This window comes from Ciconia boyciana, chromosome 13 (genome assembly GCF_034638445.1).
Source record: "Ciconia boyciana chromosome 13, ASM3463844v1, whole genome shotgun sequence".
NCBI classification, from domain to species: Eukaryota; Metazoa; Chordata; class Aves; order Ciconiiformes; family Ciconiidae; genus Ciconia; species Ciconia boyciana.
This window is the reverse complement of record NC_132946.1, coordinates 6571740-6590315: the sequence shown is the minus strand read 5'-3', so window position 1 is coordinate 6590315 and position 18576 is coordinate 6571740.

Below are 18576 nucleotides of genomic sequence, written 5' to 3'. Positions count from 1 at the left end.
ATTTCTTCCTAGCCAGGTCCACTGGAAACCAGCTCGCCAATAAAAACAACTTGCACCCACACAAGAGACAGTGCGACATCAGCTACCGCAAGTGACTTTTTTTGCATGTCCAAGGCCAAGTAACGCAACTAAATGGCTTGGACCTCGGGACCCTGCAGTCCTAGACAAAGCAGTGCATCATCTGTGCAACTGCACAAGAAATAAGCATGCAAAGTCCCTGCTGCAGTGGAGCAGAGCATCTCACAGGGTCTATTTGCTGCTATTTGACAGCACATTCTGGTTGCAATTATACTGACACAAACCCACCGTAAGACAAGTGTCGGCGACACTACATGCAACCTCACCGGTGCATCTGCCAGCGTACACCAGTGTAACGTACCCTAAGCTGATTTCTATTTCACTCTCTCTTGAAAAGGAAATTGTCTGCTTTCTTCCTTGCCAGATCCTGCTCTCCAAATTCAAGCAAAATGAAACAGGTTTTGCCAGACCCCCGTGTGCCAGACACTGCGAACCCATGACAGCAAGGCAGTGCATGCCCTGCAGATTACTCTGTGCAGCACAGCTATATATGTACACACACACACATATCTGCACTGCATAACGTTAGTTTGCATGTAGAGCAGCTTAAAGACAGGCCAACCTCAAACTTAACTTGAAGCACTTTAGCCCACAGGCCTTTCTAACAGCATGGCTGCCCCTCTGGGCTCCGTCTAGCCTGGGAGGATGCTGACAAAGGAGAAAGAAGAATGACAGATGCTCCCCATGCACGGAGGCAAATAGAGACGGGATGAGGGGAGAATGGGAGCCTAAAGGGAAAGAAAATGAGCGTGCATGCACACACACACATGTGCACACAAAGAGAGGCAAGACAAAGGAAAGGGGGACAAGCAAAAGGAGTGGAGCTGGAGAAAACCACCCTACGCGCTTGGCGAGGGCTGTTTGCAGCAGCATCTCGTGCTGCTTCGTGAGATCCATCCGGGACATATCTGTGTCGGTGAACCAGAATCCTGACACTGGTCCCTTTGATAAATATTTATCGCGCCTGGCTCTCTATCACTTCAGTTTCCACCAGATTAACCTCGATTCTTCCAACAAAAAATGCCCTGATGTTCTGCCTGACACACACGCGCCATGCTGACCTTCCTTCTCTGGATTCCCCACGGCCCTCGCTTCCGTTCAGCTAAGGGGAGAATTTGCTCTCATCAATCAGGACCGGATTTCTCCCATGCCATGTAAATAATTTAGAGGCACAAGCATCCATGGCACTGCTTATGTGCAGCCCAAACCCAGTGCCAGGAATCTTGGGAAAAGGGCCCAATAATATTGTACCAGTCCAAAGTAATTAAAGTGCATCATTACATATAAATTTGTAATTAAACACTTTAACGTAATCATCCCGCACAGCACGATTCCTGATGAATTAATTAAAAGAACTCCAGAAATTAATGTTTTACTTGTCACCATTGTTGTGCTAGCTGTAGCTGTCTCCCCGACTATTCCTGCAGCATGTTGTGAAGTAATTATATAATTACTGGGGAACGGGAAGGCCCAAAGTCCCAACAGAGGAGAAACCTGAAACAAAGTGGAAATAGCAACCACAAAAGGCAGAAGCAGAGCCAGTCTCCCCACCTTCAGCCCCAGCAGAGGGGAGGTTGCGAGAGGCGGGGAAGGACAAGGTTTCCACCAGCTCCACATCATGGATGTGTTCTCCCAGGTGGGAACGTCTTGCTTGCACCCATGTGTGTGCATGCATAGGGTGGCTTCTGTGCTCTCCTGCTGTCTCAGCTTGGCTTCCTTCACCCCATACAAACGTCTTTCACCCCCACACCCTGTCCTTGTTCTCCAGAAACAGGGCAGTCATACCAACAACCGCCCCTCTCCATATGTGTCCACCTATTTCCTGGCCTCAGTTTCCCGCACGTTCCACACCCTCCTCCTACAGCTCGAGGTTTGCTGCCTGAAGGGGGGGGGATCCTGCCATCCCTGGGCTCCATCAGACCCTCCTTCCACCCAGACCTCCTAAAATCACTCCTTTGTGCCCTACATTACATGGGGCTTCAGTTTTCTTTCTCCACCCCCTACCTTGGACACACCTGACCAATTTGGTCCCCCCAGGGCCAGCCCCATCCTTCCCATCTCAGTGGCTCCGTCAAAGTGCCACCAGCAGCACGTCTCCCACTCTCGATGGGACCGAGCCCCAGGACATGCCTCCTGCAGCGGTGAAGGGGTTAAGGCTGGACTCAAATTGAATGGTTGGATGCAGCGGGTGATGGTGCCCGTCCATTCGTCCGTGCGTGTGAGCATGCATATATCTACACTCAGCGTGAGGCTCGCTGGCTGAAAAACGCTCCCAGGGCTGTGTGGCGCGATACACACGGGGTATTCCTGCAACACCAGAGCCCGGGCTCTAACTTGCTGTTGCAAGGAAAATGTCTCGATATGTGTATATACAAGCCCAAAGGTGCACCAGCCCTGCCGTGGGAGCTGGGTGCCCATCAGTATGCGTGCAAGGAGTATGTATGTACGCAGTATGCTCAGCCGGCTGTGGCGGGTGGCTGGTGGCCGGTGAACCTGGACAAGCCCTGGCAGGACCCAGCCGAGGTGGCGGATGGCAGGGAGCCACATTCAGTGCCCCTCAGCGGGGTGCCCTTGTTTTAACACGACTTCCAGCACTGTCCAGACATGTGGCTTCACATCCCTCTTTGCTGCCGGGGCTGCTGAGAGCTCCAGCCGCAGAGACCATTGGATGGGGTCCATGCAAGAAGGAACCCCAGGGTAAACCTCCCTCTTCTGCCACCCCGCAAGCTGGGTGGGGAGCAGAAGGGGTGTCAGGGTGACCGCTGGCCCACATGCTCCATAACACCATTAACTCTCCTTAAAAAAACTAACCCGTGGCTGCAGCACTCGGTCCATGTTTAAAAGCTCCCAGTAAGGCAAAGGCTCTCCTGTTGTGTTTTCCAAGAATGATATTCCCTGTACTGGTTCCTACTGCTCCTTGTGCCCCAGGAATATCCCTTATTATCCCGGACACCATCTCCGGTCTCACCTGGATACACCAATGCTGCCACACCATGACAAGTCTCTGCTTCCAGCCTGTGCCTTGGCGTCGTGGCAGTCAGTGGCTTTGGGTTTCTTCTTCCCATTATTTTCTGCCCAGCCAAAAAACATGAAATACAGCTTGGTTTTACAGCGGCAAGGCCAGGGGATCAGGCAGAGCAGGGAAGGCTTGGAAGAGATGACAGTGCCTTCTGGATGAAGCACGGGACGGAGACCCAGCAACTTCCCTGTCCAGGCTAAGTGACTCGTGCAGCGGGTGACTGTTTCCCCATCTAGAGATTATGCTTAACTGGGGCTGTATTAGTTAACATTCTTACAGCTCTTTGAAAAAAGAAAGTGTTCGAGGCTTTAAATACTGCCAGTGGGAACAGATCAACAAGATTTCTAACCCTTCTGAAAAATTAAAGCTTTTGCCAATTAAGCTGGCAAACGTATGGATGTGAATCTGAAAACCTCTTGAGCTCGAGACCAAAACCGAAGCCTCCTGAGAACAGCCTCTCCTGGCTGCTCCTCGCACTCCTCCCACTCACCTATGTCAGAAATATATCAAGTAACCAAGCCATAAGGCTTTTCGGCAGACACATACTTGAAACGTAACTAGGCTACAGATCTAACTGCAGTGGAGCTACCGGTCTGGACATTTAAACGGACACCATTAATGTGCAGATAACATCTTCTCCTAGATTGCTTGAATTGGTATTGCAAAAATTTCATAGTAAAGCATAATTTCCTTTAATTTTGCAATTAGCCCTGTAATTTGAGTTGCAGCTTTGATGCCACAAGCTATCGATGATCTCCATACCAGCATATGCACTGCCTATACTTGTGGGATGTCTACTGCTTCAGGGGTTAAGTTACTGCTTCCGAGTCTGCTCTGGGCTGCATCTCTGCTGAAGGTGTGAGATTACGCTCTCCTGGATGGCTCCGGGATTTGAGTGCAAAATTTGATGCAACTTAAAGCACACCCCATCCATACACCCTTTTCGGGCAGGTTTGCACCTTTGCAGGCTGAGCTGATGATCAGCAGCAGCACCAAGACAAAGACCCTGGCAATAACCACACCTCGGCAAAGGGGAAGGGCACTGCCCGTTCATTGCACGCACGCTTGGAGAGGGACCCAGCCTTCTCTGGAGTCACGCAAGCTGAAGGAAAACAATGTGGGGCAGCGGCAAAGCAGCCCAACAGCACAATGATGGATGGTGAAGCAAATAACCCAATAACTGAATGTCCCCTTTCCTTCCAGGCTAACTTCCACCCTGGGATGTCCCCACTGACTTCAGTTCAGCTGTGCACAGCTTTTTGTGGTTCACCTGTAGAAAACACACACGGTGTACCTGCCTGGTGCGTCTCCGTCTGCTTGGGAAGCAGCCCTGCCCCGGTCCCTTGGAGTGGTGGTGTCGGAGATGTGCAGCACAGACACTGCTCCACAGGCCCTGGGAGGGAGCATTCGCCCGGCTCTGCAGCGTGCTCGTCTCCAGTGTGTGGATGAAGGTGTTAAGGATATACTGGGAAGGATAAAAACCATGCATGTGCAAGCACAGAAAGCATATGAGGTTTTACTCACATGCCCAGCCCTTGGCTAGACACGGGCAAGGGAAGACACCCACATTATTGCATGAACTGTGAAAACAAGAAGCCACTAACCAACCTCGTGTGCACAGCGGCACGGATGGATGACTACAACAGGCGCGCGTGTCGTGATGCACATGTGCCAAGTAGAGGCACCCGAAGCAAAGTCAAGGGGCACTTGGGCAGCAGTTTCTGGTGAAGCCATTTATCCCGTGGGCTCAGACCTCGGCGCACGCCCAGCACTGGCTCCATGGAGAGACACAGCACAACGCCCGTCAGAGCCCAGCGGAGGGTGGCACTGGGTACACGGGAGTTTGGAGATGCCAGCTCAAACCTCTGCTCTCCGACCGACCTATGCAACCTGAAATAAGTCACTGGGTGGTGGGAATATTCCCACCGTGGGGGTGGGAATCACCCCGACATCGCCCCCCCATGCGGCTGAGCCAGGGCTGGGGTGCAGCCTGGAGGGGCTGTCCCTGCCATGCTAACCCTGGGAAGGGTCTGGCTCACAGAGCCAGGGGCCCCTTCTTCACCCTTCCCTGGCCCCCAGTGGAACAATCTACCTTTCGGAGCAAGTCCAAGATATTAATTAAGATAAATCTACCTCAATTTTGAGATTCTCTTATCATGTAATTTATCAAAATTATGTTAATTATTTCTGTAGGGCAGCAAAATTATTACCTCTTCCGTGTCTGATTTGTATTAATATTCATAATTTAATAATTCAGCATCCAAGCCATCTGGTTTGGGGAGCCACGCTCCTTCCCCTCCCTCCGCCAGAGCCAAAACGCTCCCGCCTCCCCCCTCCTGCGCCCATCCAGGCAGCCCCCAATGGCTCCCAACCAAACCGCGCCACCGGCTCCTGTCAGCATCAGCATCGGCGTCCGCCCTGGTCCCGCCGAGGGTGCCGTGGCAGGGTCCCATCCCCCGGGGAGGGGGAGCAGCCCCTTCCCCTGCGCTGGGCTGAGCCTCTGTCACCAGCACTGTCTCAGCCCGGCAGGTGAGCACAGCTGAATTGACATTTTCCACACTTTGTGATTTTTACACTGTAATTTGACATAATTAATGCCTACATTACTGCTGATAATTTAGCTAGTTAATTAAACTCGGAGGAGATAATTAAGGAGAGGCTACTGCTTGGACTGCTAATTGTTTTTGTCATTATTTTAGGGGCCCGACAGCTGCTGGCTGAGTCATCCTCCCCATCAGCTGATGGCCGCACGTGACCACGGTGCCATGGGCACGGGGCTCGAGGTGCCCGGCGAGGCAGCTGGGGGCTGCCGGCAGCTCGACCTGCCACGGCCTGGCTGGGAGCCAGCGTCCGCCAGCGCGGTGCCACGCAGATGGTGAGCGGGGCCTCTGCAAACGCACGGCCCTGGCGCTGCTCCGGCCGAGGGCGAGTGCCCCCCAGTTTGGTGCTGGAAGAGAAGAGGAGAGACGGCGAGAGGTGCTTCCTGAGGAAGAATTGAATGGTGGGCAGGAAAGCAGCATCGAGCGTGCCGGGGAGGGCAGATAGTGAGGATGCTCAGGTCATCAGTCCATGAAACGCCCCAGGTGCTGTCAGCTCGTGCTGCAAAGGGGATCCTGGCACGCTTTGGGGCTCACGTAGAAGCAGGGACACCGGCCACCCAGCGAGCACAGCCGGGACCTGCAATTCCCTACGCAGCGGTGCCAAGTACTCACCCTGGGTCTGGAGAAAGTCCATCTGCCTGCAAGTCCCAGGGCAGGCAGGGGAAGGAGGGCAGCAGGGGGTCCCTCGCCCCCATGGGGGTGGCTTCCCTCTTAACCCCACAGCATTCAACTTAGCTCTGGCTGCACTGTGCTGTGCTGCTGCAGCACGTGCCTTCTCCTTCTCGGGTGCTCTGGCTTCATCTTTAACTGTAGATAAATCCATACATTTACTGGAAGCAAAAGCAGATGCTCCATGAACCCATCTGGTCCCTGAAAAACACATCGTCAGAGCCGAGTCCCTGCTCCCCACTGCATTTGTCTCGCGGAACCCTCTGCCAACCCCATCAGCAACCCCAACCACACTGTCCGCCCTAAGTCACCCCCTGCAAGACTTCAACCAAAGCCCCAGCTCCTCTAAGCACCTGACACTGGCACCAAGTTCAAAATGACTTCTTGCTTGTGTCTCTTCCATGCCAGGCCACTTGTTCCTCCATCCTGCTCAGCAAAGACCTAAAATCGGGGTGGGAGCAAAGAAGCCCATGCCCCGCGGCTGGTTGGGAGCTGCAGGAGCAGAGCACATCCCCGCCATTCCCCCTCCCTCCCTGCAGCCCGGTGGGAGGAAGGCAACTTGAGGGACAACCACGACCTTATTCATGCTCCATAGCAGCTGGAGAAGCTTTGTTTGGTCTTCCTGATGTGCAAAGCCCCCACAGCCTCACCCAGCACCATCCCATGGCCCTTGACAGCCAGCATCCCTCCCCACCACGGGCAGCCCCGCCAGGCTGTTTGCTGCCGGAGATTTCTTTCCACCCTCTGCCTCCTGGCGAGCTCAGTGCTCTGAGCTGGAGGCCAGCTTGACATCTCAATCCAGAGATTAGGACAGAGACTGGTCACTTCCCAGTTCTGGCGAACACCCTTCAAATAATTTGATTAATCATCTTAGCCCCACTCGGCGCAGTTGGCATCCTCCAGAATCAAAGCCTCTCCTGAAATGCTGTGTCGAAAAATCATAAAGCTGCTGTAAAGGTTCAACCAAGCATGGACCAAAGCAGAAGCCAGTACTCCAGAGGCTGTGCACTGGGTTGGCTAAATACTCCCTTTAAATATCTCTACAGCTAGCAGAGACATATGAGATGTGTAACAAATTGCACAGGGACTGCTTTCCTTCTCTCACTGTTAGGAGGAGATTTTTTTTTCCTCCTGCATTTCTATTTATCACAACGCAAAAAAGAAACGTGCCAAAACGGTTTTATATTTTCACTTGGAACAGCAACATTTGGACAGCCCCAAGGATAGCAATTGCAGTAATCATGAAAAAGTAATACTTTGCGCTTCTGCAGTCCCTTTCATCCAAGCATCTCATAGTAGTTTGCAAACGTTGGCCCTGATCCTGCTGGGACCCATGCACGTGGATCATCTATACAGGAATTTATTCCACTGGGTTCAGCGAATCAGGACCGCGGGGCTCTGCGGGGCTCTGGAGTTGTTCACCTCCATGCTCACCGAGTCAGCTGCTCCATCAGCACTGACAAGTGCATCCTGAGGTATTTGTTGATATTTAAGTCTGAGCTCCTGGAGTCAGGGGACCGTGTTTCCATTTTTCAAACCTCTCTAGTTTGTCATCTCGATGCAATCCCTACAACAGGAACCCTAAAAACCCAGAAAGCAAAAGCAAAATAAGACAAACCAAATGTACTCTCTTTCCAGCATGGTGCTTTTTTGCAGGCTCGTCTCTCTTTGGAGTCGTGCTTCAGGATTTCTGTATTTATTTTCACCAGAAGAGAGCAATTCCTGCACTCCAATACTCATAAAAGAATAAACCCAGCTGATCTCAAACTGCTCAGGGAAAACTATGGCAGGGAGAGCAATTTGCCAAGATCTGCAGCAGTGAAGAGAGTAAACCTCAAATGTCCTTGTTCCCAGTGCCTCCCCCTGCCAGAAAGACAACCACGGTCCAAACTGTTGAGGGTTTGGTTGGAGTTTCTGCTGTCATTGTTTTCTTGCTTAAAATAAAAAAAAATTTTCTTTCTTGCTATATCCAGTGCCCCAAAGCCCCACCAGGGATGTGAGGCCAAGAGCCACCGCGGGCAGCATCCCTCCTTCACACACCCATGCCACAGTGCCAAAGAGCACCAACGTTCAAGATGAAGTTCAAGCCCCAGCCCTCTTGCAGGGCTCCTGGGGGCCATCCCCCCCCAAATGGAGACCTTGCATGTCTCCCCTTTGGCCTCAGACTCGACACCTCCATGGAGGACATGCCATCGCTAGCAGTGAGGCAGCAGAAGACAATTAGCATCCCCTGCCCTGCAAGGCTATTGCTATGAGAACAGTTTCCTTTAAGCATGAAGGGGTGGCACCTTCCTCTCCGCACCCCAAGCCCGGCCTTGTTGGGTCACCGGATTCATCACAAGCGTAGGGACAACGGTGGTTTTGCAAAGAGCCCTGGACAAGCCATTGGCAGTACATCACCGGGACAGCTCAGCTGAGCAGGAAGCATTGTCCCGCAGAGCCGCCCAGACATCATCCAGTGCTTCACTGGGCAACTTGAAGGTGTTTACGGCTACCCTGGAAGTGTGGCCCAAGGTGACCAGCTACCAACCAGGGCTGACGGCCCTTCAGGGCTGTTTTCTGCTCCTGGGGGGATTTGCAGCAAACCATACATCCTCTCTGTGCTCCAATTCCTTCCTCTGTGAGGAAGGACATATTTGACACACTTGGAGATCTATGGCTGAGCAGCGCAGCAGCCTGCAGTTAAAATCCAGCAGAATTTCAAACCACCCTTTAACCTCTCTTACCTCTGTGCTATCTTCCAGTGAAATGAATCTCTCATATCTGCCCAGTCCAGCATCTTTGTCCCAACAGAGACAGCCTCAGCCTTGCCTTCCATGACCCCCTTTTCCTCCAACACGCTCGTGCAGACACACGCACGCGGGAAGAGTGCCCTTAGCACTGGAGGGGAGCGAGATGCAAAGGAAGAGCATTAGGTGGAATGAGAGATAGCAAAAGCACAGGCATATCAGACGTCTCCAGGCAAGATAACACGATAAATAATCAATCAATCCCTACAAAATCCTTAAGTGCTTGATGTATCCTCCTGCAAATTGAATCACTTTTCCTACCAGGAAGTTCTCTCTTGTAAATAAATGAGAGCAGAAATGGCCCATATTGAAAAATAATGTTGTTAAAACCACTGATTAAGTTTTACACAAGCATATGAGAGCAAACTAAAAGGTTTTAGCTTTTTAATTTAAGAAATGAGGAATATGATATAATTTCAATTTGTGATGAGATAAGATGTTCTCGATATTGTGGCTTCAATTGGATTATATCCTAATGTACTTTTATAAAGTGTCAGGCTAGCTGCAGATTAAGGTATGTGTGTAATATTCTTTATTAACAATTTAATGGACTTGCTTTCACTCTATCCATCTTAATCAGTGTTTCCAGTCCACCTGGGAGATCTAGTTAGTGCAGAACCTGAAACTCCAACCTGATGAAAGAGGGAACTCAGTGATCCGTCAGTGTCAAAAACAAGAGGGAAGCACTGATAAAAGACTGTCGAGGATCATCTTTAACCTCCTGTCATCAGCACCACTCCAAAAGCTCTCAACAACCGCTCTTGGAGTCACTCAATGAGACATATGCCCTCCTCAGATCTGCATCCTTCCCCTGCCAGAATATTAAAGGGGCTTTTGGCAACAGGCAGGACTTCCCGGATCACAAAACACAGTTGCCTGATCTCGAGGGACCTGCTCCTATAATCCTATTTTACAGTCAAACACCAGTGCAAGAGCAGCCTGGTCGTGTGGACTCTCCAGCGCTCGTCCATAGTTTCTGCTCTGGCGCTTAGACACTTCCATCTCATTTCCCTCTGAAATTTATTCATGACTAGTTTGTATCTGCATGTTCTGGTATCAACATTGGCCTTTAGCTTAACTAGCTCCTCTCCCTCCCTTGTGTTTATCTGCCTGTGCAATCACATCTCCTCTCAGCCTTCATTTTGTTAGGCTAAATAAGCTGTGCTTGTTTAGTCAGCTCTCATAAAGGGGCTTTCCAACACCTTCCCCACTCTAACGACCCATCTCTGCACCTCTTCCAGTTTTACAGACTGTACACAGCACTCCAAGTCTCACTGTGCTTCTAGTGCAAGCGGTTTTCCGTCTCTCCTGGAAATGGTGTCTCTCCTTTTCTTAAATAAAAGGATGCTCCAAGCATCCTTTTATTTAAGCAGCCGCTCCCCCTGGCTGGTTCCTGCTCTGCAAGCACCCACCTCTCCCACCCTTAGACACCCCAGGAGGGGTAAGTCCTCCACCCCAATCAAGGCCTTTCATTCTGCAGGTCTTGGTGAGAAATTGGTATTTCACACACATGTCAACCCACCACGGGGTGACCGGGATGGCTCGTGATATGCTGCACGAGATCTCACCACAAGCCAGTACCCCGCCTCCCCCTTCCCTGCCGCTCGGACTGCCATGTGCATGCACAAACAGCGACTTGGTGCACGAAACCAGGAGCAGCAGCCTTGTAAATAATGGCCAATCAGGAAAAAAAAAAAAATGTATATACATCTCATCTCCTTTAATTCCCTTGCAATGCGATGATTCTGCAAGGGTGGGTCGGTCATAGCTGCAGGTGCTCCCGGACGGGGGAGGAGCACAAAAATGAAGTTGTTTGCGGCTTTTGATTCCATCCCTGGAATTATTTACAGCTGCAGGCAATATTAAACTATGTAGAGCAAGTGTCCTCATTTACATGCTAATTCATTTATACCCTCTGGATTGATTTCTCCAATTCATTTTCAGCCCACTAACTCTTCTGATATGAATTATATTATTACCTCCAGAACGGCAGCAGGGAAATGTGACGAAGCCACCCCAGCTCTTCTGATCTCTAATTGCCCTCGCTGTTCACAGCCGGCATGGCCAGCTGCAGCTTCGCCTCCCAGCTACCAGCACCCAGCTTCCTTCCATCTCCTGGAGAAAAACCAGCGGTGTGGCTCAGAGAACGAATCATTCTACCTCCATCGCTCAGTCCTATTCTGGGGAAGACCCAAGTGAGCGGACCTTGGGCTTGCTGCCTTTGGAAACAATTCCCTCTTTCTGCCCAGGAGGAGGAACCACCTCATTTCAGAGAGCAAAACCAAAGTCCATCTGTATTCTGCAGTGGGAAGTCCTGGAGCAGTAAGGAAATTGAATTAATCCTCGACTTCCCAAGGGCCTTTCCGAGGCTTCTCAGCTTTTTACGGCAGCCTCACGCCGTACCTGGCAGACACGACACATCCCCAGTTCTCCCTGCCTTGAGAATGAGGTACCCACCTGTGGAAAGGACACAGTACCCAGGGGGTGGAGAAGAGTGGGGAAGTCTGTCCATAGGTAGAGGCAGCTGGAAGCAGTAGGGCTTTTCTCCCATCACTGTCACTGATGGATGAACGAGGTTTAGGTATCCTTTTCCAGGAGGTGTATCCAACCACATTGGCTCACCTCTCTGGAAGACCTGGTTGAGGTCTTCCAAGGTGGAGAAAGGAACCGTCTCCTGCATTGACTCTACCTAAGCAGAAGGGTGAGTCTCCAGGACTCACCTGGAGACTGGTGACCAGCTGGACACGAAGGAGGGGAGAGTAACCATCAACAAACGGAGGAGGACACATGCAATGATGCAGGGTGCAGCGCAGAGCTGCTCGCCTCCCCATCTCCCTCAAAATAGCTGTAAAGTTCTGCAGAAGGTTAAACCTCAGCTTCCATAATGAGGTGGATTTCATCAGCCAAATATCTCATTGACTGACCATGACGCCATTTTTAGTCCTGGACCAAATACACAGGTCAGATTTTGCTCAGAAAGTCCATTAAAACCCTACCCCTCTTCAGAACAGGGCTTTCACTATTGTTCCTCATGATGTTTCAGCATTTGATTTATCTTTTTTAAAAATTCCACACACACCCCCCCCAACGTTGAAATAAAGAAACATCGGACCTAATATAACTCTGTGTTCCAGGATTGTTTGTCCCTTGATCTGTGGCATGGGTTGATGCCCCTTTAGCAGAGGACACCTTTTTCTCTCTGACTCAGTGTTTCGGCATTGACTTTATCGCTGGTTATGAGTGAATTCAAAGTAAGGGACTGGGATGTTCTCACTGCGCAGAGCACTTACACATCCTTCCTCCCTGCAGCCAGATTCAGGTGCACCAGCCCTGTAGCAGGGGCAAATCCACCTCCTTGAGCTTGAGGGAGTTGTGGTAGAACACCTCTGGGTATATCCTCCAGGGACTATATCAATGCTTTATAGGCACTGGTTAATCGAGGTGCAAACCCAACTCCAGTACCCATTTGAGTTGCACCTGAGGGACCCATCAAGAAGAAAAAGTTCAGGTGGACAAAACATCCAAGTCTGGACCACTGTGGTTCAGGCCGGCCAGAAACTTCCCCCTTCCTTTGGCCCAAAGAGTCGCTCAGCACAGAAATCCAACTTGTGGGATAGACACCAAACACTGTGGTACGTATAGACACATCCAAATTGGATAAACACACATGGCATTTGATATTTTAAAGATGTCTAGAAGCCTTTCTACAGCCTAACTCCTTCCTTGCTCTCATACCCAGCATCTTGTTTGAACGGCATGCAGCCCAGCAGACATGCCAGAGGGACCAAAAGGTCCAGGACTGTTGGAAGTTAAACGGGACCGCTTCCCCTCCAAAATCCTGGGCAAAATGAAAGCTATAGGGAAATTAAGACATTTTTTCTGGCTGGCAGGGAAAGGACAGCTCTTTGTTCCTGATTTACACCATCTGAAACAATTAACTTATGAAAGCCGAGATACCATTCCCCTTGGCATCCAGTGTTTATTATGCTTCAGACCATTTCAAATGAGCACTTGAAAAGGAGAGGGAGCCTCTCTGCCTCCTGATCACTTGAGGGAGGGAGGAAGTTGTCCTAAATGCAACAACAGACTGTCCCTTCTTAATGCCACTTCAAAGCTCCTCGGACAGGAAAATTGATAATTGTGTCAAGTACAGTTTTTCTAAACTTCATCATTTAGCACTGAAAACTGGGCTATTGAATTCATATAGTTCTTTGATCAAGACCAGTTAATTAAGTTATTCCCTTGATATGACTCTTATCACTTTAGTGCCAGACCTACATCACACTTACGCAATTCACATACTGGCTTTGATATGCATCGTATAAGCTTCCCAGACCATAATCACTGGGTTTCTATAGATTTGCTGCTACCTTACCTGTTTCACCAATAGGATGGGCTACAGGTCAGCTATTACAAGAGCTATTGTGCAGCCCAGAAGGCTCCTGGGCAAACTGTAACAAGAGAAGTTACACATGGACTGAAACTAGACCAGTGATTCCTTCCAGAGCTTGTAATTTCCAGTTATGAACTCGCAGTGCTGCCCCGTCACCTTTTTGAAATAAATCCAGCAATATTGATAAAAAGTATGCAGCTAAGTATTTATTTTACCCTCATCAGCAAGACAATTGAACCTGGTCTATCCTTTTGCTATTCTATTGCAATATCACACAGTAAGAAAAGACGGTAAAATTTAGTGTGAATTCTGAAACATGGCGAACCCTTCACTGCACTAAGTCACAGGCAGGTGACTGTTTAAGCAGGTTTTCCCTGCTTTCTCCCATCCACTCCCCTCCCACACCCCCTAGATCATCTTCTGCCCTGGCCACCTCTCACAGAGGCTGTCCCATGGCCTCTCCTCGCCACAGCAAATGATTTCTCTACCCCATGCAGCTTTTGGTGACTCCTGTCATTCCTTCCCACCTGATACCTCCTGATCCTTCATCTTCACAGTCCTCCTCCAGCCGCCCTCTGTTTCTGAACAACCATCCAGGGGCTCATTCAGCAAATCCTCCTCCTCCACACTTCTGCTTTCCACAGGAGAGTGACAAGCTCCAATTTAGGTCTCCACAGTTTTTCTTGGGCTTATCCCCTTAAACCGGATTAGCTAACGTCTTAATGCCAGTGACACCAGTCACAGCTCACCATCTGATCCTGCCTTTCAGGATTTGCTGCATCTATGCACTTTCCATTGCTAAACTAGATCCTGTGATCTTTTCTTCTGAGTCCTCCAACTTCCCATCACCATCACCCTGCCACCCTGGACTGCTAGTTATACTCTTCATATCCAGGAGATGCCCAGATCTCCTCCTCCTTTCCTCACCTGACACCTCCAGGGTCTGAACTCTTCCAGCTCCCTGAGAGCCTTTGTGCTTTCCCTGCTTTGATACCTTCAAGTTTCTCTTCCAGACCGCCTCCTTCACTTCGAGATACAGCCCCTCTGGAAGACTCATAACACCCCTTCCTTGGGCCTCTTTTTTCTTCAGCATCAGATACAAAACCTTGAGGCAAACAATTCAAGGCCTCGTTTCCAATCATCTGACCCATTCCCATATTGAACCTGCCTGTGGTCTCCACCCCACCAGTTCAGCAAGGCCCACCCCCAACACCTCTGTCCTCTGGACTTTGTCCACTCTTCCCATCTCAGAGCTTCCTTCCCCACCACCTTTTACACACAAGCCAGCCCACATCACAACTCCTCTTGCCTCTTTTAAACCACCTTTACAGACCCACATCCTTCCCAAGCCTGCTGTTCATGCACTCCTTCATTCTCCATCCATCTCCATCGCAAGGTGGAGATGTGGCTGCTATAGCACTCTCCATTAATCAGCGCCGAGCAGTTGCACCAGGAAGTTGTTTTCCTCCCACCTCCATCCCTTTGCCCAAAACCAGCTCATAAACACCTTGGGGGCAAACCAAGGACTCCATCAAACTGTCTGTCCTGATCACCTCTATGTTCCTGACTTTTAGCTGGTCCCCTGCTCTCCAGGTGGAGGTGAGGGACTCTCCTTAGCCCAGGAAAACAAGTATTGCAGGGCAAGGACCAGCCTGCAGCTCCTGAGGAAGTTCTGTGCCTGGCACCCACTTGCAACCAAGGGGAAGAGAGGAGTGTACTGCAACTTTCCATCATGGTCCTTCCTTGCTGGGATGTGATGGAGGAACCATTGAGAGCAGCGTGGAGGAAAGGCAGGCATCAGTGGGCTCCAGCTCTTGGCCTGCTCACTCTCATCACGCCTCTGGGTGCTCCCCAGCATCCCCACCACGGCTCGCTCTGGTCCCCAGCTCATTGCATGATGGAAAAAAAAAAAAAAAAAAATCACATTCTCTTTATCGATCAGGCTGTCCCTCCCCACACATGTTCTCTTTGTCCCCCCATAAAATAAAACCCCAACTGAGAAGAGTCACCAGCTGGAGTTTAATTTCAGACTCCAAGGCGTATCTGGAGCCAATTTGCAATGCGCTTACTCCGAAAATTGCCCTCCCCTGTGACGCTTGACAGCTCCAGACCACAGTCCTGCTCTCAGCTCCGAAGGAAAAATGTTTTAATTTGTCACAAACCAATTATAGCGTCTCATCTATCCCTGAATTACTCATCTTGGCTACAGTCTAGGACAAAGGGCCCCTCTGAGAGGAGATTAGACATGGATATTAACAAGAGAAAAAGTGTCCACTGTCTCACCTTGCTGGGGACGCAGCTTCCAACGAGACAGGAAAAGGAAACCCCTCCTGACTGACAGCCGGAGGGAGGGCTCCCATCCCACAGCAAATCCCTCGTTTCACGCGGAAGAATAGTCACAACAAACTCTGTATTCAAATAATATTCATGCATGGCAGATAACAGAGTCACGGCTCGCAGAGCTGCAACATGAATATAAATAACCTTCGCTCCTTTGGTTGCTACCGCAGACGCGCTGCCACTGTGCCGGAGCGTGGGTGAAGGGGCTGCCAGTGCGGTGCATGGGGTGGGGAGGGGTGTGGGTGCTCCAACGGGTGCAACTGCCTCGTCCCAGCTCCATGTGCCACCCCACTAATGAAGCCCCTTTCCCTCGAGCCCTGCACTAGGCTGGAATGCCCTCCCATGCATTCCCTGCAAAGAGGTCCTCTCCAGCCACCTCCTCCCACCCCAGCTGCCAGGCATATTTGCTGCTCTCACAGGGTGCACCAGCATCCCTCTGAGTTCTTGCTTTGGACCAAACCTAGTTTCCCAGGCCCCAAGTCCCTCCATATCAGTGCTCCTTCCTTCCCTTCCCAACCCTGCGCTGGCCTCAGGCATTACCCTTCACCCCAACAGCCAAGGGTGTCACCTTCCATGCTGAGACACAGCCTTGAGGATGCTTTTGGTCTGTCCTGTCTCCTGTACTCCTGAATCAGGTACCGATTCATCCATCTGGAAACGGGAGGTGAATACTCAAAAGCAGCATCCAAAGCTCTCATAGGCAAGAGGCACTTTGCATTTACAGTCCCAGCCGCGCGAGCCCCAGCCACTTAGCTCAGCAGTCGAGACAAAAAGCTGCAGGCAGAGCTGGCCTCTCAGTCAGCTGGCTAAACTGGATGGGTTGCTGCTCCGTCTCAAGTTGACTCGAGGCATCCGAGGGCAGCCACGACGCTCCCTTCCTCCCCATGCCTACTGCAGATCAGCTTCTTCCTTGGATGAAGAGGGAGACGATGAAAGCCAATTTCCCTTTGTGCTCATGGCGAATAATTTGGAGAATTCCCCTTGTTTACTCAGAACTGTTAATGATGCGTCAGAAATTACCTCTGAGATTGTAATTAAAGAAAATGGCAGAAGAGAGAGACATACACACACACACAGCCTAATCACAGCTTCATCTAAAAGTCTTGAAGTGCTGGAGCAGACAGCAGCCTCCCCGTCACCCCAAGCCTGCAGAAGGACCCCCAACAGCCTCCTAAACAGCAGAGGCTCAGGGGTGCAGCCCCCAGGCCCCGTACAGCCCCCCATGCTCCTTTTCAGCTACAAAGGAAACAGTGGAAGCACCCCGGGTATCCAGGAGCTGGCGAGGCCACGAACCCGACCGGAGGCCATCAGGAAATGAGCGGGAAGCTCAGCCCCCTTAAAATAATTTTGGAAGTGGAGCAGCTGACCTAGAAGAGTAATTAAGCTCTCAGTCATCACCAAAATGCAGACACCCACATGCACACAGCAACGTATCAGTCAACCCCCTGCTAGCCTGACCTCAGGGCTCGGTGTCTGATGGGGCTGGAGCAGAGCACAAACATTCCTTTCCCACGGAGAACGGAGAGGAATTTGATTCCTGTTGGGTTACAGGAGGGTGCCTAGATTGCCTAATTACTCAGGGGTGACTGCTATGGAGAGGCAGCGGAGAGCTGGTTTCCCAATGCCTCCCTCCCTGCTCAGTCCCAAGGCCAAATCCTCCTGCTTTGCCTCCTGGAGCACTTCCATGGGGTGAGCAAAGCTGCTTGCGCAGGGAGAGCAAACGGGGGTCAGGCAGGGGAATCGGCTCAGCCGAAAGCAGCCAGCTGGAAAAAAGCCATTCCCTTTCTCCACCTTAGCTAATGGCTTAGTTCGTCTAGGGCTCAGTTTCAAGCCTTGGATTAGGAGAGTGGTGGAAATGCAAATCCTGCAAGTCCCAAATTCAAGGTAGAGGAAGGAGGAACAAGCTGGGCTGTCCTCGCATTCACAACCAGCGGCTGTCTGGGTGTGCAGGAGCTGTGGGGCTGGGCAGGCTGTATGGGGCTTGGTACCGGTAGACCCTGGCCACGACCAGATAGTGCTCCATCAGTGCAGACAAGAGTTTGGGTCTCTGGGCAGGATCCGTTTGGATCACTACTCCACTATTTATCCGCTCATCTTTAGTGAGGAAAGAGTTGAGGTCAATCTTGAAGTCAGCCTCACACCAGCCCGTAACCTCCCGTTCCCGGTGCAGCAAGGAAGGCTGGGGGCCCTGACTGTCTCCACTCCTGTTCTCAGTATTTCTCTATCAGGAGACCACTTAAACCTTTTAAATCCACACAGTGTTTCCAGGTGAGTCTTACATCCCCTAAACCACGGTTACCATCTCCAACAGACTTCAGATGGGAGAAGCAGCAGCGTTTTCCCTTCAAAACCTCTTCTTGAAGGCAAGTAAGCACGTAGCTAGCAGGTGTAATGAGTGCCTGCTTTCTGACAGCAGCTGGCCTTCTCACGAAAGCAAACCCTACAGCAGGTCAAACCACACACTCATTGCCACTGCAGGGCTGCAGGGGTTGTAGTTTAAGCACCTTGTGACCACGTTCCTGCATAGACCCACCTCCTGCCTGCCTTCAAGATGGGCGAAGGTTAAACTGCCCCGTGTCTCCTGGAGAGGGGAGGACTGGATGGTTTGGATGATGCTGCCACCCCCAAATCCATACAGACAACTTCTCAAGGTTGGAGAATCTGAGCCTGAAAAGATGAAAGCCTAGC